The 26,783-nt window shown below is 40.5% G+C and overlaps 1 protein-coding gene across 37 annotated transcripts in view; it reads left to right on the forward strand.

Moving 5' to 3' along the window:
* The window catches only part of LOC119027522 (receptor-type tyrosine-protein phosphatase delta-like), a 402,917-nt gene that overhangs the window by 196,569 nt on the left and 179,565 nt on the right, over positions 1-26,783 (forward strand). For all 37 annotated transcript variants that reach the window (XM_037112789.1, XM_037112790.1, XM_037112788.1 and 34 more), the window contains one exon: positions 18,537-18,584. The gene's annotated coding sequence lies outside the window, so the exon portion shown is untranslated. The remainder of the gene's footprint in view (positions 1-18,536; positions 18,585-26,783) is intronic.

Genomic DNA, 26,783 nt, shown 5'->3' on the forward strand with positions numbered 1-26,783 from the left:
TATGAGCAGGTTGGACGTATAGTTTCGAGGGTAAAACGGAGATGAAATGTGCATTATCTAAGCTAATTTTCTACCAGATAATCATGCAGACTCAATAACCTGTGGATTTATGTTTTCTACTGCGTGTGTACTTTGCATACCAGGCCTTCGTTCTCATGATGACACAGAATGAAACAAATCAGGATTGTGTAGAAGCTGGTATGCCACTGTTCCCTAGTGTTACTACTGGAGATTCGTATTATTGTCCATTCCTATGATTATTCTCTTAATAACCGGTAAATTCTGATGTTGCAGCGATGCAAAAATACAATATTTGATAGTAGAATCGTCTCCAGAATTCACACTCTCTGACCACAGCGTGCACTTGCAGACGACCCTGAAAATACTGTTTGGCTCCAGATGATTTCAGCAATGCATTCCGTTGATTAGTTATCGGTTACGTCATTGGTTCAAGCTAGCACGAGCGCTCGGTGATTCATGTTGAAATCTATTATTTAAATCTCAAAGTCGCCCTTAAATCTACCATTTGCATGATTAACGCTCTTGATATTTCGCTCATCTACACAGGGGCATCAGATTGCACCATTTAATACTCAGTCACAACAGTCTCTTTGTGGCCAGTCGAAATAAAAATGACTTCATTTTTACGAACACTGCAAACTTCTTTGATTCTGCGTCTTTGTGACTCATGTCTGTTTACCAGTCGTGCTTGCAATCTAAATTACCACGCAGCAATCGTTCCCTCTTGCTGGAAATACTCTCTGATGACTCTCATTTTCAATACTGAGGCCTCAACAAAGGTTCTAAACTCAGACCAGTACAGACCGATACACTTTCTACAACAAACAGAAAATAATCTCTATTGTCATATTATTATACAATATCATTATAGTTAACGAACTGAGCATCTTGACAGCAAATGGTCAACGACTTTAAACTGGTTATCTCCCTTTTGATTGGTTGAAAGCGATCGGGTACCATCTGTCCCTCTGTGTTTATAGGAGAACCACACGGAACTATACTGGGTCCTTCACTTGTTTCGATTGCAACACAGTTCATATTTCATTTTTATTGAATCAAATTTTTCATTTTCAGTTCTTAATTAATCTTATACATCACGAATCATCCAAGTCAGTTTTGGGGTTAGACGTGTCCACAAGACTCGGTCCTTCCATACGAGTCTATGTTCTCTACAAATTTTAATTTATTTTATTTACTAGAATATAATTTGCTTAGGCATTATTTTTTCATGTTTTGTAGCCTATATTGTTATAGTTTATAATATAGTTACTGTAAGCAAAGCAAACAGCTGTGCACCTCAGTGGAGGGGCAGATCACATTTTACAAGAAAATGAAATCATTTCATTCCCTGTTGTGAATCATGAAAGAGTAATAGTCTCCAAGCAATCCAGACCACTTCAAATTCATTAAAGTCTGCGTGGCAAATCTATACCGACTTAAAATTACATACTGAGCAGAGTGGGGAAAAAAGCAATGCCTTAATGAATGACCAATGAATTAGGAATCCATTTTGAACAAGAGAGTAAAGAAGCACTTGACCTGAAGCAAAATTTTATTCTGTGTATAATATGAGCTTTTTACTGCCATGTCAAAATTGCGGCTTAATCATTTGGTAGAACACATACTCCAATGTGGAAATTAATTTTTACACTTTTACTATTCAATTTTACAAGCTCATGAAACATTTCCCAGTGAATTCAAAAAGGACAGCTGGCTGACTTGAAGACGGGCCTTTAATGAACAGCTCATCCATTGCTTTTGACAGGAAATTTAGATGCTAACCTTAAACTGAAGGATCTTTATTTCAGTGACAAATGCTGCATGCAAATTGATTTAGGCTTATTGCTACTGTCATAGAGCTCCGTTATTAGAAAACTAAGTCAAATTCTTATGAACTATTTATTTCGGTCATTCTCGTTGTTCTAAAAAAAAGATAATCTGTCATCTCCAAATGCTTTTCCTCCACAGTCTCAGGTCTCTCAACATCAGTGAAGCCCCGAGTTCAGAATACAGTCAGACCTATGCAGACATGACAGCGATAAAGTGCACTTGATTACATGGTTGAAAGTTAGGACGGGGAGACAGAAGAGCACAAGGCGAGAAAACAGAAGAGAACACGGCCTCTCAGCTTTGATCGCGCCCAACAACTCGAAGTGGGAAGGTCCCGTTTGTGTGCGTTCTCGGCGGAGGCAGGTGCAGGAAGGTTGAGTGTTGGTCATCAGCTGTCAAGGCAGTAATGAACAGTGTTTACAAGTAATACCATGCGCTGCCACATTTCAGGGTGTGAAAATGTCAAAGTGTCCATTTTCCCCGCGGGCTAGTCAGAAGCAACACTGTCAGGGCTCGGGCTGTAAACAATGGGAAAAAGAGAGGCAAGACAGCAACGAGGAGCTTTCTCCCTTTCACCCATTACAGTCACAATGTCAAGCCGAGAAAAATAGAGACGCTTGCAAATGGTAGGAAAAAAAGTGGATTCCAAGTGGATTCCATTCGGCAGACACATAATGATAGCAGTTAAACACAACTGAGGGAAGGAAAGCAGGGGGGAGGCTGATAGAGGGGCGCGGACACATGGACTGACCGACAGACAGACAGACATGCAGGCAGTGGATGGAGACAGACAGGCCGAGAGAGACACCTGCTGTTGCATCACCTGCTGTAATAATAGTGTTGACATTCAAATGAAAAGCTCTGACAATAGGAGCCGGCTGAGGCAGCACCCGGTATGCAAATAAAGAGAACACATCAGGAAATATTAGCTAGCGTCAGGACTTTTCATAGCAGACACTGAAAACCACTTGACCCTCTGGCATCCCACAAGTGCTTATGTTCTGTTTGTGTGTGTGTGTGTGTGTGTGTGTGTGTGTGTGTGTGTGTGTGTGTGTGTGTGTGTGTGTGTGTGTGTGTGTGTGTGTGCGCGCGCAGGCACGTACGGTTGACACTTTAAATGAGCTGATTTACCACTATTCATTCCATACTAACTGTGCATCTGAAGCTATGAATAGAACTGTGCTGGCATTGTATGTTTCTCTGTACTGAATATAAATGCAGTGTACTGAAGTTAATTATTTCTCTGCCTTCCGATGCAATTAGTCAAACCTGCGCAGAAGTGTATAGGGTTTGTTTATCTTGATTGGCATTCCAATTCCACTCACACTTCCACTCCTTCGTTCTCCCCGTCATGGTATCTTGAATAGCCAGGTTAAACATAATTCAGAAACGGAAAAGGATCATTAGTTGGCAAATTCATTCTTGACTCTCTCTTTCATGCACCCCACATGGACCCAAAGGGCCTATCAGTCAAAATCAGATTCAGCTTATATCACATTCACCTTGGCACATATTTTATTCCGTTTTAAGTGCTCAGCAGTCTTTTGTATCAATGTAGACCTGTGGTGTTTTGAGTCGAAACTTTTCATGTTTGAACTCAGTGGGGTTTGAAGGACTGCAGACATCAGCAGATCCTCGCTGATGCACAGGTCAATACCTATTATAGTAAAAGCAATAGTCAATGTGGCGCTCTCGCATTACCAGCTCTGTTTGTGGTTGCTTTCAAAAGCCGCGGCCGTCTCTACAGCGCTTTGGTGGCAAATGTGACGGTTTAACAACGCTGTGATTGTTTGTCCTGTCAGATTCTTTTTTCTGTATTATGTGAGGACAAAATAAAAAAGATGGGATTTCCAAAGATGAGCTTCGGGTCTCCACTATTCATAGAGTCAACTCTGCTATGGCCAGCTGTTCTAAAGTCCAGATTGATTGGGTGATTGCCATCAATTCTCTTTGAAAAGGCCTGTGTACCGAGCGTTCACTTGCCAAGTCATGAACACTTTTTTTAAAAATCACTTTCAGAACCTCACCTTTATCAACTTTCCAGCACATGGTCATATTTAACTAATTGTTCTTGGCTTATTTCTTAATGCAGTGCTCTCAGTCCACCAACATGATCATCCATAGTCATGTTTAGTACAGTCAGACTACAGTTCTCTGCCTCTATGAACCCACAGTTTATTGCACTTGACACATTACATTTCCATTAAATTACTTCTCTGTTGTTGTCATCACCATTCTCTCTCTTTTCTTAGTCATGGTGTTCACATCAGCCATTAATGTTTTATAAACTTACTGAAGGTCTGTTAAACCCATTTGCTTCCATTTCTAATGGACAGTTAAGACAATCACAACTGACTTTTACAAGAATATCACATGCCATTGTTCTTCTTCTGCAGTTTGACTGACAGCAAACCTGACCTTTTTTTTTTCAACTCAGCAGAAATCAAATATTAATAAATAAGGACCTTATTTTGAGGTGATTATAGATTAATGCAGACATGACTGAATATTATATTCCGTTCTGCCAATAGATGCTCCTTTGATAAATAAGTTTTAATCCATTTAGCATCACAATGTTTGTTTACATCTGTGTCACTGACATAAACAACATGTATGTTACACAACAGTCTCCCTAGCAATCTCCAGCAGATGACATACTGAAAGCCATTTTTTCATGCCATGTTAAATCTACAGCCCAAAATTAATATATATATTTTTTTAATAATTTTGTTTTAGTTGCCTGATTGTAAGCATTCCTATCATGGGAATAATTATTATAAAAAAATGCAGTGCATTAGGCATAAAAATCCCAATTATCAGTGAATCCTGGCTTAAGCAGAATTAGTCAAAAGACCAGAGTTCCATCTGTTGATACGGTTAATACATTAAGATTGACATTAGAGTTGAAATCATTGCCATTGTGCTTGTCACTTGTTAAATCTCAGTCTTACATGGAGGGGAATTATTAAAAAGAGCAGGACTGTAATATTTGAATATATCTGAATGTATTAAAGGAAAGGCAAAAAGAAAGAAAAGCAACGCTCTGATTTATACAAGGGAGCAGAGGAGTGCAGACAAGCTTGAACGACTTTAAAGTTTTCTATGGGAAATGAGATTTGGAATATGACAGAGCTCCTAATATCCTTACGCACAGCTTCCCAGCATGTATGCTAATGCCCTGTCCTGACCGCTAATACACAACAGGAAAAGTGGGCTAAATAAAATGAAGGAGGGAAGCTGTGAAATATAATTCTGAATGCCTGTAACGACTACAGTATCAGCCGTCTAGGATCTGTACTTCTTCATTCGGATGTTCTCATTTGTATCCACACCTGTGTCATTCACAGCCTTACGTCTTAACCTAATTTCATGGTCTGCGGGTTTGGATGGATGGCTCTGCTGCGACTTGTACACCGAGGGGAGGAGAGAGAGCACCACAAGTGTGTGTGTATGTGTGTGTGTGTGTGTGTGTGCACGCATCTGTACAAGTGTGCACTCGCACAGTAACACACAACTGTGGAGGAGCAAATTAGAGCGAAAGAGAGGGAGGATGCGTTGCTACAATAGCATAGAGAATTGTAGTCAGTGCCAGATATTAACCTTTTAACCTTGTACTTTTCTGTTAACAAAAATACATTAAGCTCCTCTGGATAGCTGACAGTGAATTGGGGTTTTACAGACTTCCACTGAGCGTGACTGAATGATCAGAGGTGAAGCCATTTTGCAGTAATGCGCTTCAATTACTGTTTAAAAAAAAAAAAAAAAAAAAAGTCTGCTGAAAACACACAAGTTAAAGCGATGATACATGGTGGAATTTAGCAATGGCGAATGTTATTGCCAGTCATGATCTGAACGCTACACCGGCCACGCTCATCTGGAAAAACTAGTTTAGGATAAAAACAAGACTATTGAAAGTGTCAGAATGTGACAAAAGAGACTATGATGAGATAACCTACATTTATAGACTACATGTTAGTAATTCCTATTACTACAACCACAAATTGTTCTGAGAGCTTTGTACAGCATAATGCCTTAAAACCCTTTTTTTTGTCAGTGTAATTGCTCAGTATCTTCTTAAGCAAAGTGTCAGCAATGCCCTTTTCGTTTGCCAGAGTATCTTCTGGTGTAACGGCTTATTTAGCCAAACCAGGCATGACACCAATTACACTGGAGGGAAATCGATTCCAACAAAGCGCTCTGCCGGGACAAACAATAAAATGATCAGAGCGACTGGATGTTTCGCTCGCGACAAGCAGCAAAATTAGTTTGTACTTTTAAACTTATTTTTTTAACCCAGTCGAAATCTGTAATTTCTCGAAGCTATTAGGAGCATTCTGACATGAACACATGGGTACAAAGACAGACAGAACAATAAACAACAAAGAGGAAAAGATGAAAATACAGCAGATTGAGCAATTTTATTGCAACAACACGAGGACGATTAAGAGCTGTTGGCATTCCTTCATCATGCAGTTCCTTTTCCACTGAAGTTGGCAGAGTTCTACCAGAGTCAGGATTCGAGATAATTGCTTTTTTCACACATTAATTGATAAAGCTGGTGACATTTAAATTCACCGTGGCCCAAAAAATGCAGATTTAAGTGTAGTGTCCAAGCCCTGTGTTATTTTCATTAAGTGGCTATCTTCAATTGAAAATGCTCGTGCAAGAAAGCAAGATGAGAAATGGCACGAAGTTCTATCCAAAGAGCACACGATGAGTTTGTACTTTCCCCATAAAACACTTGATGTGCGTCTGTGAATTGGACAGTGTTTTAGGCAGCATTATTCCTTGACAATCATTTTGTCCTTTTCATTTCATGTACACATTCTTTGCATTATATATACACAATACACAACTAAATATCAATTAAAACATAACCGTTGTTTGGAACAATGTCTCAAAAGACCCCCGCTGCTGTGTTTTATCATCTTGTGCCCTGCCTCTGAGGCATTTCATTTTCTATGTTGTCGTTGTACATGTGAATTCTGAAGTTCAGAAGGGGGAAAAAAAAGCAGTCAGTCACACAGTTTGCACTAAGCTTATTTTAATTACTGTAGTATCTCACTCTTGCTCTGACGGTACAGTCTTCACTGAAATGTACAGTGCTGTGAAAGATATTAAAATCATAATGAATATGCTAATTATCCTTTTTTATGTGCAAAATTCTACAATGGTTTTATATTTGAAGGACAATAGAACCATTTTATATAAGCTATAATAAGCCTGTGTGGTTACTGATATTAAAATAATGTGTATGTGTCATAATACTTTAGTCTACTGTGCACAACTACAAATCTACAATATTACTGTAATCAGTAAACCTTAACTTTAGCTCTTAACAACCATCTATGAAGTGTTAGTGAATGTCCTCCAGTTCATTTTTAGGAGGTCTGCAGCCCAGTGCCACTCGATGTCAATCTTCATTCCTTTTCCCAGACGTTCGTCTGTCCTAGATAGATCCTTCATATGTCAGAACCACACAGACCATTTCCTGGAGTCGGCTGTGACTGTCAGGCTCCATGGACCATGAAAGCCGTATATGTGATGCCCAAAATTACCTCATCGTAGAATGCCACAGACTCCCACATTGGCGTGGTCACAACTATCCCTTTAAGAGACACTAAGGGAAGCTCACCGACACTTTTTAGGCAGTTCTTTGCCAACAAATATAGTGGGAACTATTTCACATACTCAGGCAGAAACATAAAATAAATCCATTTTACAGTATGTGGGCAGAAATTTAGTTGAGCGTGAATTATCCGGTTAATGGTGTCCGGGACATTCAGTAGGTTAAATCATAGATTTTGCAATGAGGGATGATGTGTTTCTGGCATTTCAATAAGGCACAAGGAGACCCACAAAATGCAGAATCAAAAACACTGTAAATCTGTGTGATCTGATGCAGTCCATGATGTCGGGCACCCAATCTTATAATTTGTCTTCTGTCTTTACAAGAGGTGTCTAAGGCAAGAGTGGAGGAAGAAACCCAACTCTCTGTGGTACAATTATAGAAGTGCAGTGCAGTCACTTAGCCCTCTAATACACGGTGTGATATTAATTACTGTTTGTAAACAATGCACTTTGCAGAGATTATTGCATGCACTCGGCGTCCTCCATTTGTGTTTGGTAATTCTCACAAGTGATTAAGTGGTGAAGCTGGGACAGCTGTTCAAGATGAGTTCATTGGCATGTTTAATTAATTGCACTTGAGATAATTATTCAATCATTACTTTGATTAATTTTCTGCGTCCCAGATAATGCATCAAACGTCTGCTTGATGTCAATAGTGTTGAAAGCGTGAGTAGAACGAGGCTAACCCTTTTTGGGAGCATGAGTAAGGACTGAATCCTGCTTTGTGGAGAAAAATAATGCCGATGTCAGCCGGCCATGCTATGAATTCATTATTATAGCTGCATGCTTGATTTGAACAGTGCTGATGCTCACTTAACAGGCACGTCACCAAAGTCGTCCTAACACCCAGCACCTGTAAGGGCTGCATTATTTCCTCGTGTTTCCAGCACATCAACAACGGTCTGTCGCTGCTCACTTTGGCGTTTTGACTCGATTCACTCTGCATTATGTTTGAAACATGCTCATTCTTCACCCCCTCAGATATGCAGGGTAGTGGCAACATCCAACTGAAGGAAAGCCAGGCAAATCGTTTGTGAGAGATCTTGTCAAACAGATTAATTCCCACCCTGGGCCTCAGGGTTCTGGACCGTTTTTCTGTCATGCTGCTTTGCCAGGCTCCCTCTTGATAATACCCCAAAGATAAAATTAATTGTGCAGGGAGATGTGGGATGGGGAGTATCTAAAAGGACCTTGAGCAACACATGAAGCTCTCTCTCTCTCTCCACTCCTCTGCATGTGAAAACACAGCAACAATCAAACCGTCAGAAGCATGACACATTGCACCAACGATCTCTAACTTTGTTAGGAAGTTTTCTGGAAGTGGGAAAATCTGAGAGATGTGGAGAGACAGAATCAACCCTCATGAAATATCCTTGTCTAAGAATGGCTATGCTCAAATTACCATCAAAGTGGAATCCCTCACTTCATCAGCAGTTTACTAAGGGGGTTGGAGCGCTAATATTTGTCTACATTTGTACAGTTGGTCCAATCCTCTTTTCTCCTCTGATGCTAACAATTAAGAGCTCAAATGGACTGAAGCTGTGACAGATGTATTAAATTCTGCACTGAGATCAGTCTGCTGAGGAATCTTATTGCAAAAAATAAATAAATAAGTAAATACACTATATTACCAAAAGTATTCGCTCACCTGCCTTTACTCATTCTATGAACTGAAGTGCCATCCCATTCCTAACTCATAGAATTCAATATGATGTCGGTCCACCTTTTGCAGCTATTACAGCTTCAACTCTTCTGGGAAGACTGTCCACAAGGTTGAGGAGAGTGTTTATAGGAATTTTTGACCATTCTTCCAAAAGCGCATTGGTGAGGTCACACACTGATGTTGGTCGAGAAGGCCTGGCTCTCAGTCTCCGCTCTAATTCATCCCAAAGGTGTTCTATCGGGTTCAGGTCAGGACTCTGTGCAGGCCAGTCAAGTTCATCCACACCAGACTCTGTCATCCACGTCTTTATGGACCTTGCTTTGTGCACTGGTGCACAGTCATGTTGGAAGAGGAAGGGGCCCGCTCCAAACTGTTCCCACAAGGTTGGGAGCATGGAATTGTCCAAAATGTTTTGGTATCCTGAAGCATTCAATGTTCCTTTCACTGGAACTAAGGGGCCAAGCCCAGCTCCTGAAAAACAACCCCATACCATAATTCCTCCTCCACCAAATTTCACAGTTGGCACAATGCAATCTGAAATGTACCGTTCTCCTGGCAACCTCCAAACCCAGACTCGTCCATCAGATTGCCAGATGGAAAAGCGTGATTCATCACTCCAGAGAACGCGTCTCCACTGCTCTAGAGGCCAGTGACGGCGTGCTTTACACCATTGCATCCGACGCCTTGCATTGCACTTGGTGATGTGTGGCTTGGCTGCAGCTGCTCGGCCATGGAAACCCATTCCATGAAGCTCTCTGCGTACTGTACTTGGGCTAATCTGAAGGTCACATGAAGTTTGTAGCTCTCTAGCAATTGACTGTGCAGAAAGTCGGCGACCTCTTTGCACTATGCGCTTCAGCATCCGCTGACCCCTCTCCGTCACTTTACGTGGCCTACCACTTCGTGGCTGAGTTGCTGTTGTTCCCAAACGCTTCCATTTTGTTATAATAGAGCTGACAGTTGACTGTGGAATATTTAGGAGCGAGGAAATTTCACGACTGGATTTGTTGCACAAGTGGCATCCTATGACAGTTCCACGCTGGAATTCACTGAGCTCCTGAGAGCGGCCCATTCTTTCACAAATGTCTTGTTTCACAGTCTGCATGCCTGAGTGCTTGAATTTATACACCTGGGGCCAGGCCAAGTGATTAGAACACCTGATTCTGATCATTTGAATGGGTGAGCGAATACTTTTGGTAATATAGTGTAAATATATGACAGCTAAGATAGTAAGTAGTTGAGGCTGCACTAGCTTAATAGTGTCAACGAATGGGGGTCAGACACCACACCCCCCCATAACCACGCCCACTGCCATAATTTGTCAGCAGCTAAGGAAGAAGCTACAAACCGTGCCACCTCCAAAAAACGATAACCTAGCCTACGTGTTTGAGCCACCATATATAACTTTCTTTATAAAATCGGTGGCTTAGGAAAACTAAATCATTTGAAAAAGACATATCAATAAAGGCATTTAAGCAACAATTAACCAGAAACAAAAATGAGAATGAAATATAGATGGTGGTAGCCAAACTGCTAAAAAATAAATAAAGACAAATATGCTGAAATGCCATTTCAGAGTTCCTCATTGATAAGCTACACAATGCATATTAGTGTGTGGAGGGCTTTTATTGTGAAAGGTATAAAACGGAATGAGCCGCCAATAATAAGTGAGTGGAATAAAGGTTTGCTGCCTTGGCTCAGAGCTGGGTGTTACGTCCGTCCTTCATGCTCATGCTGTGGCTGCATGGATGGATCATGTTTGTTTACCCTCAACTCCATAAATGACTACTGATGATGTATGAAGATCTTTTAAGTGTAGAGGGAGATTTCAACCACAACCATTGGAAATTAAACATTGGAAATAGGATTATCCTGCCACAGCAATGAATGACTGTGCAAGGTGTCATGGCAAGTCACCCAATAGTTGTGTTTTATCCACATTTTCCTCCTGGAAATACTGACCATTTAACTCCACCGTACAGTGTATCAGTCACATGCAGTCACACTCTAAGTGAAGCAGACCTTTCCCACAACCTCTTGTCACCACAAACAGCTCAGAACATTAGCTAATCCCTGCTGTGACAGTGCGCAAGTACACGGTGTGCAGTCTTTCATCACCAATGGCCCCCAAAAGCCACCAAAAGACCAATTTCACCAAGAATGTTTTTTTGTTTTTCCATAAAGGTCATAGCAGAAGAGCAGGTAGATTTTGGCAGCTGTATTTTTTTTTTTTTTCCCCAGTAACCCCTTGGCACCTGAGTTGCCCCCGTCACCTCCACTGACAGATGGTGCAAATGAGCCTTTATATGCTGCTGCAAGTCACTGTGACACTGGAACAGAAGTGTTGCTTTTAGTACTGTCACATAGTCAAAACACATCAGCGACTGCTTCAGAGGTGGATAACGTTTGTATTACTACAAGAGCTTAAATCGGGGGTTTTGTCGGCTACTGTCTTTTTTTGCAGTGACAAATGTAGACTCAAGTGACTCGCCTGTTGTCGTTATTTTTATGTTTGTTTTTTTTTATGTTTGGTCTTTTTGTAGCACATACCGAGACGTGGGTGCTGTCAAGATTTATAGTGCTGTATGAATAAGAGATGAGATCTTTGAATTGTTTGCTGGAACAGAATGCACATTGAGTACTTTGTAAGAGAATTCTCAGTGTTGTGGAAGCATAGTCCAAGAATGTGTCTGTGCTTACGGCAAAAGAAATGTATGTTTGGCAGTTTCCGTGGATAGGCATTTGGATCTCATTTTAGCAAGCATTCCACACACATACTTGAGCCTGTACACAATGGTACACAACCCCCACATAGACACTCATGGTCCCTGGGCAGCCCACATCCAACAGTTTTGAGCTCAAGTAGTCACCACTGTCACAGTGTGACATCATCAACCGGGCTGGCAGTGTCCCAGTGGTGTCCTCCTTTGGAACCAGAGATATCCTTCAACAGAGCTCATCCTGTGACGCTGCCGTGTCACTCAGGGGCCCAGACAGGCAGTGCAGCAAGGATGACAGCACGGGAATGAGAGCTCAAGAGCAGGTAGAAACTATTGACAGGACCCTGGGGAGCAATTATGAGTGAAGCCCAAGGGCTTGCTCAAAAGAACCTACGGCTTGTTTAAGTCTATCAAAAACACAGCTCAGACCCCCATTAGGGGGTTTCAGTTCTTGATAGTGAGCTAGTCACAAAAGTATGTTTGAAGCTCAACTGGTGACAGATTAATCATATATAAACTCCACAGGGTTGTCAAACTTAAGAGTTTAGCTCAACAGTAAATTAAACTACTTGGCTTTTCTGTCAGTAAAATGTTGTCTGTCATCATCTGCGGATCTGTGGAACAGAAAATGTAGTGACATGATTAACAAGCTGATCTTTTTGCTGGCTTTTTCTCCCCTCAGTATTTGTATTCTTAAGCCTATAAAAATCCCAACAGGGATAAATTCAAAAGCTACCATTGACACTCAGGACATCACTCTCCATAAAATACCTGCAAATGATCAAGGCAGACAGATAATGGCTTGGAAGAGGACCCGGCTTGCTGCCCTGTGACAGACATTTCCAATTAAAAAGGGTAAATAACTTGAGATTCATCTATTTCACCCTGTCCCAAGATTTATCAATGCATCGTGCTTTAAATCTACTTGCCCCTGAAATGGTAATATCACAGATCTGGATTTCCTAGGCAAAGAAGAATGTCATATAGTTCCAATATCCTCAGACTCCTATTTAAATCTCCCTGCCCTGTCTGTATTAGAGCTTTCAGGAGGCAACCCAAGTGTGGGAGGAAGCTGTAGATATCAGGACAACAGCATGATATGAACAATAGCTGGGACAGAGTTTGCAGGATTTGACTCATATACCGTATATCAAGCCTGTGTCACTGTGTATTGTATATCTGCAGTTGTCCACATGGGGAAAAGGAAACAAAACAACTCACAGACTTTTACCACCCACTGTTGTATGTGGAGCACTAGCAGTGTGCATCCAGTCATCACCAGAAGACCAGCAGCAATGGTTCTTTGCGTTGGTGGCAGCATCTAGTGGCCAGAGAAATTATGACCGCAGCAAAAGAGGGCACTAAGCCTGGTGACAAAGTTTAAAGAGCTAGAAGGTCTGTGAAGAAAGTAGGCTGTGGTTAATGGCTAGCTCAAACACAGGGCCTTCAACCATGAGACAGGTGTTTGTGTCACAAAGTCTATAAAAAGGGTCAACACTGACTTGTTTTAACATACTTAACTTGTAAATTAACTTATTACGTATCTACATATGCAACTTATACAACATACCCAACTTGAATTACATTCATGACTTACCATACTTATTTTAACCCAAACTTTGATCTTTTCTTAAACATAATCAACTTGTTGTCTCACCTAAACCTGCATAACTAGATTAAGTACTTGACACTTGATACGTATGCATTCACATCTTATGGTCAACCTCCACCTTAACTTCTGTCTTCTGGTGTTTTTGATTGAACTCAGGTCTGAGGATGAGTCTCCAGTAGGATTCTTGTTGTTGCTTAGATTCTTCAAGAAGTCCCTGAGAGAGTAACGTTTTTAACCAAATCTGATGGATGCAGATTTTCTATAAATGCTTAAAAACATCACTTTAACTGTAAATTAGAATTGCCACCTTCAGGTTGTACGCCTCTGCACACCAGTCAAGTTGCTGTTCCTGAGCTATGGCCTTAAATAATGGCCAGAACATTTTTCACAGAACATTATAATGTCACTGTTAAATTGACCTTTGACCCTTTGGATAACATTTTCTCCTACTAGATATAATTTTTTTAAAACCAAGACACAAGGTCACAGTGACCTTGATCTTTGACAACCAACATTTAATCAGTTAACCCGTCCAAGAGAGCCCTGGAGGACATTTTTGGCAAATTTGAATCAATTCCCTCGAGGCTTTCTTGTGGTAAAGAATTCACTAGAATGGGACAGACGGAGAACCCAGAAACAAAATGCCTCTGACTTTCATTTGCTCAAGTCAGCCAAAGATCGCCTGGCCCAACCCTGACCTAAATGTGGCAAAGTAGGTTACACAGAATAATGCCACAGGTGTGATAAATAGGCTGCCTTTGGCTCAAAGCGTGCCCTTGTGCTAGTAACTGGAGCTGACTTCGAGCTGCATTTCCCCTCATGTCTGCATCCCCCAAAACTTGGCCAAATTTTGGCATCTGGTTCTTTATCAGTTCAACCAGGAGGTGCTGATATTCAGCTGCCATCAGCTCGACTTGGTTGGCTACCTGGGCTACTGTAGATTAATTCTTACATTGCCTTTTTCGATTAACTTCGGCCAACATTAACAGAATGCCGCATCATGATAGTGGGGACCATCCACTGGAAGAAAAAAAAAAAAAAAGTCTCCCGTTTTTGTAAATAAAGTGACATGACTCATTAATGTGATGAATGACCATGCAATTCCCTAGGACCTCAGCATCAAACCCACAGGCCCCCCTTCAACCCCCTTCAGGCCTCTTGTGGGCCATTCCGGGTGAAAGCCGAACATTTAAACGTGTGCCTGTAAGTGCTGAGGCAAGCAGGTCCGCTGGCCAAATGGTCGCTCTTTTCAGCTGTTGAAGCTCCCAAGGACCCATTTCACTGTTAACATCAAATCATTAAATTCACCCCATACTCAGTCACTTAGAGTTATAGAGAGATGGATAGAAAGACAAAGAGAGAGGGTTAAATGAAATAAAAAATGGGTCATTGTTTGCCATGAAGGCTAAAGAGGCCACATTATTAGGTTGGAAATAAATGAAATCAAAACCGACAGTTTTCTCTGTTCTTAATTCTATACTGTCGACCACAAATGCAAATCACTAGGTGAAATTTTAGTTCATAAAAGACGTGAAGAAAAAAGAAATATGGTTTGGCTAATGTGTCACTGTCAAAGCACAGGACTTGAGATTATCATGCTGTATTAAAAAATGTAATTGCATCTTCAGTCGTGTCTGAAAATCTCTGATAGCATCGTACATTGAATTTATATGAATCCACATTCAGAAGAAAGCTGCTTATTAAACCTTTATAGCAATTGTTCCAACCAGTTTGGTTATTCTATAGAAGCTTTTCTGATTCAGAAAAGTAGACATGATGAAATGTGTGTACATTTATCACGCAAAAAACAAAATTGTCATACAGCAAAATGTAGCCCTTGGTGGTGTAGTCATTTCAATGTTCAGTCTCCCTCAGTGAAGGTAACCTGAATGTACACAAATGGGTAGTTTAACCATTGTTTGATTTCATGCCACCTCAAGCAATTATAGTCTTCAGCTGTTTCTCTCAGTACTCTAAGTACATTTGGTGTTTGAACAGAGCTTCTGCATCTGATGCACGCTACCCCAGGGTTAAAAAAAAAAAAAAAAAAAGGAAGAAAAGAAAAAACATCTCTGAACAATTATCACTCAAGTCTTTCGCAAAATATTTAATGAACTCCTCTATATGGAATTTGAAATGCTCATCGGAGTGATGTGCAGACAAATATGCACTTTTAGTACCAGCATGAATGTACTTTTCTACGATGCTACATGTTCATAGTTGCACACAAATGCCTCTAAATATGGACACCCCATTCTATCCCTACAAATACTACATAACACGTTTCCTAAGTACCAATTACTTGCAATTATGTCCAAGCAGCAACTGCTCACGCGTACAGTGGAATCTGTTATGTCTCGGCCACTTTAAAGACACTTACAGAGGTGCTCTACCCTCTCTACCACACGCCGACTGGTTTCCATGGAAACCAAAGTGCAACACCAGCCAGTAAAATGAGGATACGGCTGGTGTGCTCACAGGATAAGCAGTATGAGGCAAAATGAATGGAAATCTATTAAAACTAATAAAGATGTACAGAGAAAAGAACCAAATGATCAGTGACGAACAGAACTAGACAATGAATGGAAGAAGAACACACTTTGTTTAAAAGAAAGGTAGTTGGGAGAAGAGAACGACATGGCACAGTGCACTCAAGGGGTGTTTGACTTTCCCACTTTCATTACTGTGAGCTCTGTAATCTTGATGTTCGAGGCAAGTGCAGAGATAGCAGGTGGAGGCCATCGTGTTTGAACTAGTCTTAGTTGGGTACAGTATGAACTGGCAGCCGCACTGTGAGCTTAGCTGGAATCGCTAAGATGAAGCACTCTGTGCTTCTCGAGAGATGAAAGAAATGACTTTATATCAGGTTGCCTCCTCTCTATTCAAACCTTAGTCCTTCCTCTGGCAATCGATTTTTAAAATCGATCACCGAAATATACACCAATACACATTTCGTGATGTTTTCTGTATTGTTTGCGGCCCTGACTGCAGAATTGATGCAGCCTACTGTTTATCTGGATGAACCAACTCCCAATAATTATAGTTTAGTGTAACATGAATGGAAGCATGTAATAATTTGAAAGCTTGAACAGCTGTCTCTTTGTATCCATCTATTTGCGATTTGTCCTCGCGTGCACACGCATCAAGTGTTAGCAAGTGCTGTGTGTGTGTGTGTGTGTGTGTGTGTGTGTGTGTGTGTGTGTGTGTGTGTGTGTGTGTGTGTGTGTGTGTGTGTGTGTGTGTGTGTGCCGTGAAGTTTGCAAAATAAAAAAAAAGTTTAAGCTCCAGTCAGATGTCTCCCACAAAGGAGTGGGTTCTTTTTTTTTTTTTTTTTTTTTTTCAGGAACGCACCCTCCTCACCTGCGTACATGGAATGAATAGAACACAAACCAGTGTGTCCCTCCTGATGGCAGGTCAGACAACAAGGCAGCCCAGATTTTTTTCCGGAGAGTTTATTACAGGGCTGAATCAAAAACTGAATTTCAACACAGTGGCATATGAAGCTTGTGCCTCAAGGGCCTGATTTCCTCGTTCTCTGGTGTTTTAACAATGAGGCTGTGCTTGACAGTCCAACTGAGGCAGCCGTGTTTAAGTGGCCCTCGAGTTCAGCCTGTTTTGTGTAACAGAGTTAAAAGCACCATGGAGGATTGGGTTGGAACTCATGGGTGTTTGGCTAATGAAATCAAACAGAGAAAAAAACTAAAACCCATCTTTGTCAACTTATCGATCGCTCTCTGTGCAATAAGACATAACCAGATATACAATAGAGTTCTCTGAAGTCAAGCTTTTCTCTTGTCATTTAGAAGCTTCTGCAGTGTAGCAGCGTCAGATGGTTACATGTTGCATGCTGAAACAGGAGCCACAGCTTTTTTTTTTCAAACTCACGTGCCCTGATCTATGCTGGCTGCCATGCTACCCCATAGGCTATTGATCTGTGGGGTTGAGTCATCAGTTCATGAAATAACTGTAACAATTATTTGACAACCTTGCGCATTATGTTATCAATGTAGCCATTCAAAAAAAAATAAAAAATGAAATGATACAAAAAAACAACAACTGTGAAGTCGATATCAGGAAGAGTTTGAAACCTACACCATTTGCCTGTAGTACTATTATTCCATCTAGGCATGACATCTCTAGGTGTAAATGCATGTACTCATGGATGAGATGCTTGGGCTTGTGACTACCACAACACAGTCTGTAGATTATCATGAGTTACCAGGTCCTGATTTCTAGAGAAATACATTGCTGTTGATTTCTTCAAATTTAACTTCCTGAGCATCACAAGCCGAGGGCAATCTAGCTCAATTATATTTGAGAGAAGGCAGACAACTCTATGGCCAATATCTCCAAAACTCAGCAACTGAAATCAAAACAATCATGATGGACAAATAGCACAACTGGTAAAAATATGGATCATTTGTTTTGGTGGGAACTGTTCCTTAAACCAAATGTGGGGCCGCTTCATAGCAAAACCAGTAGTCAACATGGGACCTTTATTTTTGGGACACAAGTTTGAATTTGATTAAGGAGGATTACATGTTGTCCTACAAATATGACTCCACATTTTATCGTGAATGATTTTTGCAGAGCGAACAGAAAGTGATTATGAACAGATACTGCACAAAGGATGTTCTCAGAATCATCACTTGAATGTCCATTGTCATGACAACAAACAGTGAGCTAGAGTTCGGTCAAAATCAATAAGTATGCTGCATTATCATGTAAACATGTGGCAATGATGGACAAAGCCATCCTCTAACTTTTGATAGTCCCACTTTAGTTTGGCTTCTGTTCCAGCCATATGATATCAGACACTCACCTGTATTTCCTCCACGACCAAACCGCCGCCACAGATGGGATGATCCTCTCAGTGCCTTCACAGTCTGGGACACTATTCCCAATACTTACTTTTGCCAATTTGCTCCTGGGAGCCCCTGAGTCCTTGTCTTCATTAAGGGAGTTCCTCATTGATCAATCACTGTCAGAGCAGTTGCTCTGTAATTGCACTGCGGCCTAATCATGACTGACGTCTCACCCCTCCCCCGCTCTGTCACAGGTCTCAGGAGAGAGAATGTTCCATGACTTTCACACCTTCGACCTCAAGGTAAGCCTCTCTGAGGATTTGACTTCCCTCTCTGTGGTTTATCTTTAGAGCTGTATGGTTTTATAATGGATATTATAAGTCAATTTTGGATATTGGTGGAGGTGATGAGGACAGGTAAGTTAAGATCAGTGATGTGAGATGGATATTCTGAATGTGCAGAAGCCTCAGTGACATCACTTCTGTATTTTGTTCCTCATATATTCTACATATACGTGAAGTTATGCGATTCTTTCAAACAACAATATGCTTGGGTTCCAGTTGCAGCATGCAGTTCCCGACTTGAGTTATTAATATTCATCAATCATGCCACATTTTCATGGTGCACTGATTGATATTTGCTGTAGGACTTGCACTCTGTTTGTCACAGTCAGTGAATAGGCCCTTACATCTGTCAAATGTATTACAGCTAGTGTAAGACAAAACACGAGTCATAACTGCAACAAATTTAACAGCCCTTGACATCTTTACTGAGGCACACAGCTACTGTATGCTTCCACAAGCAAACAGCTTCAGAAACACGCAGTTGCCTATATAACAAATTAAATATTTTGTTTTATCACCCTTGTTAAAACTAATGACTGACTGTCTGATGTTGTTTTGTTGTTACATACACACACTACGCCTCTAGACACATAGACGCGGACTCACATACAGCACACGACACAAAATATGCACATATTAAATATATACTTATTGCCCTGAAACCTACTTAATTCATATTGGGTCGCAATGTTAGCTTTAGCCTTGTTTTGCACAATATGTTAACACGGACATAAAGCCAGAGTAACGCATCCTGCTCCACTGTCCGGCTGAATGTCTTTACTCATTGTTATTGAGACGGTGAGACAGATGAAATCATGAGGGCGTTATAAGGAAATAATATAATGTTCAACTCTCAAAATCCCTCTGTCTGATGCCCTCATCTCAAAAGGTCAAACCAATCATTGACTAGAAAACTGGCCTGAAAAATATATATTTGCGTGACTGATATTTTATGGCCATCATCAGAATGTTTGTGGTGGTGCCACCTTAAGTTTTAGAACTTTAAGTTAAGAAAAGAAAACATTGTTGATTGAAAGACTTCTGGACAGAAACTCTCCATCCTGCTATGTGTTTAGCTGTTAGCTGTTTTGGCTCTGTTAGCTGTCAACAATTACTTCTATAGCTGTTTGCTCATTTCCTCGATGCCACTGGACTCTGCTTCCCACCAGCTGCTAACAGCTAACTGGCTCTCCTCCTGCCGATTTCAATGCAGATTTGTCATTAACAATGCAGCAATATTAGGAAAAAAAACAGGATGCATCCCCGGACAATAGGAAGCATGCTACGTTCTCGCTCAGTTTATTGTATTTTTTGTAGGTCTTATGCTATGACTGGGATATTGGTCACGTGTGCATCTGTTGTTACAGACATTCAAAATTTTTTAGGGTAAATAGATACAAACTACAGTGTAGTAATGTCAGTCAGCCCCATATGGTGCAGACTGGTTCAGTTATACAGTTGGGAATCCAAATGTCAGTATAGTTTTGTCTTTGTTCTGATCTCAAAATACTGTACTCTTCTCACTCCTTTCCAGAGGAGAGCAGCTTTAAACAATAGCAGTATCAATACATTAATGGAGCCAAATACAACAGTGAGAGCTTGTTTTGGAGCCAGCACATGCTCATAAAATGATTTTACGACCATTTACTTTGAATATCATCCATGTGAGACGGATAATCTGCTGCAGCGCTCCACAAAGAAAAGCTTTGTTAAGCTATAAACTGCACTATACGTATGATTCCTTGTTTCATTTCAAACAATACGACTATAGTGATGATGATTATCTGGTCATGGGACATAAACAAAAAGACCCAGGAGGTTTTTTTTTCTCATGATCCATTCCTTAGCCACAAAACGTAAAGGAGAATGATGTTGAAATCTTCTTGCTCACAGTAAAGTTTTCACAGCTGCAGCTCTGTCAGAAAGACGGCAAGTTAGTTTGTCATCAGCTCCTAAATCTGTGGTGTCACACCGAGACACAATTCTTGGGAACAAATTGGAAAAAGATGCATAATGATGTAAAAAAAAAAGAAAAAAAAGATCAAGAGCAATTTTCTGGATTTAAATTGATATCTCTGCCATGATATTAGACCCACTAGGATGCAAAAGTTCTGAAAACTCGATGTGATTTCATAAAATGACTTGCCGGTCTCCCTCTTTTGTCATTGGGAGAGGTTTCACGTTGGTTTGATAGCATGTATTAGTCTCAGTCCTCTTGTGATCTTACATTAGCACAAGGTTATTCCTGCCTACAGTGATTGCACAGAATGCTTACTAGACCTGCATTAAGCACTGTGTTTATGTAAACACGGTAAAAATCTGCTCACACCATATTAATATTTCCTTATTTTTGTTAGATTTTGATTTTTAAATTCCTGTTAGTAGCTTATGAGGTGTTTTTTTTTCTTCACATGCACGTTCATGGCCCGATCTGTCATCTCCAAGAGAGGGCATGGACACAATTGCAAATACCCCCTCCTAATATGCTAATGCTTTATCCCGTGCCGTATTTCATGCAAATGCCTTTCATTGCATATTTTCAAATGCCATTTATATGACAGCTGTAGCACAAGCATCCATAATGTTTTGACTAGCGGGGAAAATGCAACATGGATTTCAGTCATTGTGAATTCTGCCCACAGTCAGGAAAGCTGAACTACAGAACATGATTGTTTTATAAAGGATCATATTAAAATTGCATTTTCTGCTTTCGGATCTCGCTGAGATAACTCAGTGTTACTTTATTTGTTCGCCAAGTACAGGTGGAAAGAGTCGGTCAAGTAGAAAAATAGCAATAACTACACACAGTTACACAGTTTTTAGTCTATACTTAGTATGAATGACTCAGTTTTTAGAATAGAGTATTTGCGAAATCCACATTCTGCCACAAATCTGTAACTTCAACAAAACTAAAGTAAAAAGTGTGCGGTATTTCCCTGCCAGCCTTTGAGACACCTTGGCATTTACTCAGCCTGCTATGTCATTGTCTGCTATACTGTTCGCGTCCGTGAACTAGGAGGAAAGTTTTAAAATTAAAATGTAATCAGCACAATCACCACAAGCAATCAGTTCCTCTTCATTTCACCTGATCGAGCCCCCCTGCTAAAACGGGTCTGTTAAATAGAGCATCTTATCAGGCCTGGATTAAGTTTTGACTTTGATTAACATCTGTAGTCGCAGTTTAGAATGTCATAGTTCAAGTTTGGGGAAAACAGAGTTTTTAAAAATGCGGAAAAGCACCAGATGTCATTATCAAGGGAGAACTCTTTGGCACAGGCTTTTGGCCTTTACATTTTAACAATAGACCATCTTCTCTCATTCTAAACAGCATGAAATCATCTAAAAACCTCTTTGCTTTTTTATTCACTTCCATGCCAAGAGTTAGCTGGGAAGGTGATACCATGCTCATGCCTGTGCAGTTGTTATGAACCTGGAGCCAGAGGCAGGTTAGCTTAGCCTCACTAAAAAATCATTAGAAACGGGGGGGGGAGGGTCTAACTAGGCCAAGCTCTATAGCTCAGTGATGAAGATATTATATGTTGTTTATTTAATTTGCACAGAAAACTGAGGTGGAAATGTGCGTTCAGACAGAATGTAAAGTGAATTGTACAGGCAGTGTGATTACATACACAGTCAACATGAAGACATTATTGGACGCTAATCTGCCCAGGGCAAGGCGAGCTGATGGAAATTGTTCTGACACGTTTGAGGGGAAAAAATTTACACTAATGCCAGAACTTTATGAAACAGCTTCATAAACATAAAGAAATTGGAGAAAAAAAGAGAGACCTACATATTTGGTGCTTACAGCTAATGTCTGGAGTTGGAACATTGGCTATTTGCGCCAAATAAACACCAACAGACCAGCTTTGGATTGTTTTGAAGGCAAATGGTCCCTGCCGGATACAAAGTGTTAATCAATACACTTTAGAGGCCCTTGTCAAAACAGAGCCAGGCTAGTCATTTTCTCGAGTTTTTTGTCTTTGCTAATCCGCATATTTACCATAAAAGAGACATGAGATCAGTTTTCTGATGTAAGTCTCAGCAAACAAGAAAAAAACAAACAAACAACAACAAACAAGCACATTTCACCAAAACTGCTCCTTTAAGATCCACATAGACAATGTGATTTACTCCCAATCACATATTAAATTCATTTGTTCCTATAACATTGTCAAGGGAAGAGCCCGGGACAATTTATGCATGTAGCAGCAGAGAGCTCGCCGACGTGCTGGGAACAAATGGCTTCGAGAGACCAACATACTGTGACACAAACCACACAGGTGCAGTCGCAGGTGCTTGGTGCCACCTGCACGCCTTGCCCACTACGGAGAGAAGAAGAAGAGTGACAGAAAATCGCACAGAACACCACACCGCATTTGTACTGAACATGGTTTTTGCAGCGTCAGTGGTAAACCTGCCATGAAATGAATTCTCCTTTTACCAGAGACTTAAATTTGCAAGCAATTTGTTATTTGAGACCATTAACTTGTTCGCATTGTTTGTCCACACTGCTTCAGTGGGACATGGATTTAATTGTCTATTTTGTATTGGCTGCAGGAGTTTTGCCATTTTTGATAGCATTGTTTAATGAATGAATCACAGAGTGCTAAATATTGCTTTCCTATTTTTCTGGGTAATTGTTTTTAGATAAACAGTGCTGATACGGCGTGGCAAGGCAATCAACTCCAAGAAAAGACTTGATTCAAGTGATTTGCGAGAATTAAAGCGCATCAAAGTACTGTATTTGCTGTTATCCAAAGTTCATTACGATATGCACAAGAAGTGCTGCTGACTGACCAACTGTAAGCGTTTTGTGAATTTCAATGTCACTACAGCTGAGCTCATTTGAGGGAAAGCAAGCCAAGCACATAGGACCGCATCCAGACATAATAAAGTGTCGCCCTGTTCACAGAGGCGTGGAGAGGTGAGAACACCTCCCCGGTACATCCTCAGACACATCTGTGCCCATGGCCCTTAAATAATGTTTCTTTTGCGAAGGAAATAGGTCAGCCGTGAATACCTGGCTCCTTCCATCTCAAAAAATCCTTTAACACACTTAATTAGGAGTGTAACTATGTGGATTCAAAAATGTTAGCTTTTTTGGGTTGTTCTGAGCTGTTTGCGATGAGCTGTTGGACTCGTATGTTGAGGGCATTTGATTTTTCCACAAATCTTTAAATTTTTAGAGGCAGCTTCATTAGGAACTGTAAAGGCACAATAATGCCGACTCGGCCCACATTTAGACTCTGCCAACTTGGCCTTCATTTAGGCACTGAATCATTCAGATTGTACTGCTGTGATTGCTTAATTAAATGCTCGGCTGTGTAATGACTTTGCTTGAAAGGGAATTAAATGTCTAAATGCTGCAGAATCCGCGTCGGGTTGAACAGAAATCAATGGGACATAGTGCTGGAACCCAAGGTGTTTTCCGACTTGTTTAGGGTGAACGTTTTGTATTGATGCCGTCCCTCAGTCAGTGAGTCAAAGGCTCATTCCTCTTGGTCCAAAGCATTGATTAGCAGCATACAAACAGTCTGCTTACTTTGTGCTTTCTGTAGAGGTCTAGGGAGGGAGTTTACAATGCCTTACAAGTCAGCAGTGTGTATGTAAGGCTGCATTTATACTCAATGAGGTTAAACTACTGACAACATCAACTGTTCTGAGGAAGTTAAGGGGCTTTTAATACATAGTGAAACCAAATTCACATTCCCAATGAAGTCCAATTTTAAAACACTACTCTTTATGGATGGCTGGAAGGCGATGCAGGTATTGTTGCTCAACCACTTCGGTGTGGGCAGACATATCTCAATCTCTGCTGAACAGATGGGCACAAAATTAATCCTTATTGCTTTGGTGATCCCTTGACTTTCCTCTAGCATCACCATGAGGTTCACAAGTTCCTACCATACTTACCAATACCGTTCATTTAGTGCTAAATACCATTTGTTAGCATGCTAGGACGCTTATCGAAGATGGAAAACGTGTTTACCTGCTAAACATTAGCACATTAGCACTGCTGTGCCTACATGAATTCCTACAGAGCTGCTTGCATGGCTGTAGACTCTTAGACTTGTAAGTAATTCTCTACACATCCTCGGTATAGATCCAGCTCCAGTGATGAATTGGAGTTTACAGTGTGTATACGTCAATAAATGCCATCAAAAAGTATGGCGAGATTTTTTTCAAAATAACTTTCACAGTCCAAAATGATCGGTCTTCCAACATATTTTCAGTGTTTTACCATGAAAGCCTAAAGGCAAACATTAAAATCCAACCCACATGGAAATGGTTCTTGAAAGGAGTGCAGCCAACTAATCTCACAAACATTTGATTGAACCAAAGACCTTTAGAAACTGCCGAAGCTGGGACGAGCAAACAACTCCTAAAATGACAACCGATTATCAAACTGCCTCTGGCTTGAGACACTGTAATCCCCCAGATGTTTGCAGTCTATGAAATATGAGAGTCTGAATTAGATCGCTCAAACAATGTCAGCTTGTCTGCATCCGTAAACCCTCAGCATTTAAGTCACAAAATTAAGTTGACCCCGTCTGAAAGCTTAAGGACATGTAACAAAGCCCCCGGCAGTCTTATTGCTTCATCTGCTTTCGTCTCATCTCCTCTGTGTAATAAGTTCCCTCTCTAGCAAGACCACTGGGGCTAATAAGGGTTTTATCTGCTTTTGATATTAGATATTAACACCTCATCAAAGTTAAGCCAGCGGTAGGCTCTCGTCCTCCCTCCAAATTTACATTAGCCTAACAATGTCTCAAACAGAAATCTTATCAAATTCAAATTAAGGGCGAGTTGAATAGCCAGAAGGACGACGCTGCCCATCACTCAAAGAACATGTAATTTGGTTCTGCTGCAAAGAATACAAACTGTCTTTGTGAATCTCTGAAATCATAGTTTTCATGCAACAGTGCTCATCCCCAGTCAAACCAGAGCAAATTTGTGGCATATGAATGACAGATCTTTAGCTATTGGGGATGAAAATAGGTCTGAGTGACACAATCAGGATTTGCTGCTTTAAAAAAAAAAAAAAAAAAAACTCTATAAATAGAGGCTGTAGTCAGCCAGTCGTGATCTTTACCTCAGGGGAAAAACGCTTTTATCACGTGTTATTTGGTTGTTTTCATCAGATACTCAATACGGGCTGTAAAACTGTGGTTAGCTGCAGTCCTCTATGAACTTGAATTAAATGCATATCAAAACTCACATTAGACATTAATCATTAATGATTAACGATGGGAAAAAGCTGATGCTTGTGCTGCTATAAAAGAATACATTGATGTTGTTTCAAGTGTCTCGCTTATTTTAGAAGTCTTATTCCTTCGAAAAAATTCTCAAGGTAAATCCTGTATCTAGAGCGGGAGTGCAAAGGTTTCAGACTTCTTATCATCCCTTGTGGCATCCTTTGTCAGGTTGTATGAAAAAAAAATGAAATATTAACTGGAAAATATAGCTCGGAGAGATAGAAAATAAATTACTTCAGTGTGGCAGGGAAAAGAAGATTGTGAGATTTATCAAGTCAAGATGGAAATGCCTGCTAAGTCTGTGCCCCTACCTTGAAAAATTAAAGAGAAATCAAATGCCTCAGAGTACACAGCGATTGTGATGTAAAGGCGTGTGTGTGTGTGTGTGTGTGTGTGTGTGTGTACGTGCATACATGTTTTTTCTCAGTGATTTATTGTTGAAATTTTACTGCTTCAAGTCTCCATGTGGCTGTAATGCTTTTACACACACGCACATGTTCCACTGTAAGAGTCTTATTGTATGTGTTTTAATTCTTCGAGAGAATTAAGTCCACAATTAGCCCGCCTGTACACTGTGACTATGTCTTTGAACACTCAACAGATTTGCTGTGAAACAGCTTGACTGGCAAAATCTATAATGGTACAGATAAGTGAACATGTTAGCTAGATAAAGGTTAAACTATCAGGGATATGTTCTCCATCCATCTAAAGCCAATTTTACACATTCAGCTCAAGCAGTAGTGGGTGAGAAAAAAAAAAAAAAAACCTGGCAAGTCAATATTGATTGATCTGGAGCCTTAGCAATTACCGCCATGTGCAGAAGACCATGTTAAGGTCAGTATTATCTTAGCTCATTTTATGGGTCAGTGCTCTGGCTTTAGCTGAAATAAATTAATGG

Source organism: Acanthopagrus latus, chromosome 10, assembly GCF_904848185.1.
Source record: "Acanthopagrus latus isolate v.2019 chromosome 10, fAcaLat1.1, whole genome shotgun sequence".
In the NCBI taxonomy this organism is placed as follows: domain Eukaryota; kingdom Metazoa; phylum Chordata; class Actinopteri; order Spariformes; family Sparidae; genus Acanthopagrus; species Acanthopagrus latus.